This window comes from Petaurus breviceps, unplaced genomic scaffold, assembly GCF_028583685.1.
Source record: "Petaurus breviceps papuanus isolate PSGF00001 unplaced genomic scaffold, PetGlider_PUasm1.0 90702, whole genome shotgun sequence".
Taxonomy (NCBI): Eukaryota; Metazoa; Chordata; class Mammalia; order Diprotodontia; family Petauridae; genus Petaurus; species Petaurus breviceps.
The window spans coordinates 4,181,574-4,183,487 of record NW_027187317.1 but is presented as its reverse complement, the minus strand read 5'-3'; positions in this window follow the sequence as shown (position 1 = coordinate 4,183,487).

The following is a 1,914-nucleotide window of genomic DNA, read 5'->3' as shown; positions in this document are numbered from 1 at the left end:
ATATATATATATATATATATATATATATATATATATATATATATATAATTATCTTTTCTTTATAAAACCAAAGAAGTAGTGAGATAAATTTTCTCACCAAATTGACCAACTGTTTGATTGAACTAAATGAATTTTTCAATCACCAATTACTCCTCTTGCTCTTTGGATGTTGAACTGGATTTAATGAGATTAAGAGACTTGGTTTCATTGCCGGAGCTTCCAGTGCCATGAAGAGAGAGAGAGCCTATGTCCCACCTCTCTCTCTAACTGTTAGTGTTGAGGGGGTGATGTTTTCCTTCATTCTCATAGAGAGAATCGAGAATGAAGGTTTCTGAGAGCATGAAATTGGAGCTCAGGAGACTAGCATATTTACTCTTCCTGTAGTCTACTTGAGAATTCTGAAGTCTATGCAAATGTATTCTTATCATATAAATGCAATGGTATCCCTCTTTCCTTAACCTGTAAACCTGGAAAATATTAGAGGCCATCAGTGGGTTTGTGTGTGGGAGTGATCTCAAAGCAAGTGATGGACTGGAGGAACAAAGAGCTGAATGAAATGCCAAGAGCCTAGATTGAGTCAATAGCTAATTAGGGCTTCTCTGGCATGTGCCTCCCAAGCAGCCTGACAATCATATGAAACCCTGGATTTGAGTTTCAGTAAGGTGAAACTCATCGAGAATCTGAACTGACCCTCAGATCTCTGAGGCATATTTGGCCTGCTGTGCAATCACACCATTTGTGATTCAAAACCCTTGCTAATCATTTCCAGAAATTTCTTCTCCCTGAGGAGAATGCAAAGGGCCCTATAGCCTTGTGATTTAATAATAAGATGCCATCTTCCATATTTTAATTCAAATCTGCATAGGGACAAAAACTCAGTCTGAATCTTCCCTCTTCTTTTATAGGATATAAACATATGCTCTCTGGAAATGTATGTGTGTGTGTACTTTCTCTTATCTAAGAGGGGGCAAAGCAGCACCCATTTATTGCCCTACTCTTGAATAATCTATGGAAGAAAATGTGAGCTAGCTAGATATAGCCAAGGAACAGTGTCAAGAGAGTAGCATCATGGTTATTGGTATAGTTGTTTGCATCCAGAGAACCCCTAGCAACATAGCTTGCTTTCTTTGGAATTTTACCAAAATCCTTCCCCTTCTTACCCTTTCCATCTTTATTTTTTCCCAAATGTTACTTTTTTAATGATCAAGTATTATATAGCTTTGTTATTTCTCCTATGTGCCCTGTCAGGGAGAAGATGGAAGCAGTATCAGATTTTACATTCTTGGGCTCAAAGATCACTGCAGATGGTGACTGCAGCCATGAAATTAAGACACTTGCTCCTTGGAAGGAAAGCTATGGCAAATATGGACTGCATACAAAAAAGCAGAGACATCACCTTGCTGACAAAGGTCCACATGGTCAAAGCTATGTTTTTTTTTCCCCCATGGTAACATATGGATGTGAGAGTTGCACTATAAGCAAATCTTAGTGTCACAGAATCAATCAACACTTTGGAATTGGGCTGGAGAAACCTTTTGAGAGTCTCTTAGACAGCAAGGAGATCAAATCCTTTAATGAATAAAGGAATTAATTCAGGCTATTCATTGGAAGGACAAATGCTGATGCTGAAGCTTAAATACTTTGTCAATATAATGAGAAGACAAGACTCATTGGAAAAGACCCTGATGTTGGGGAAGATCGAAGCAAAATGAGGAGAGAGCAGAGGATGATATAAATAGATAGTGCCATGGAAGCAATGAACATGAGCTTGGACAGATTTTGGAAGATAGTGGAGGGTAAAAAGGCCTGGAGTGTTATTGTCCATGGGATCTTAAAGAGTTAGACATAACTGAGTAACTGAACAACAACAACAACAAATATGTCCTGAACCATGGAAAAGAAAGAAGGGGGGGG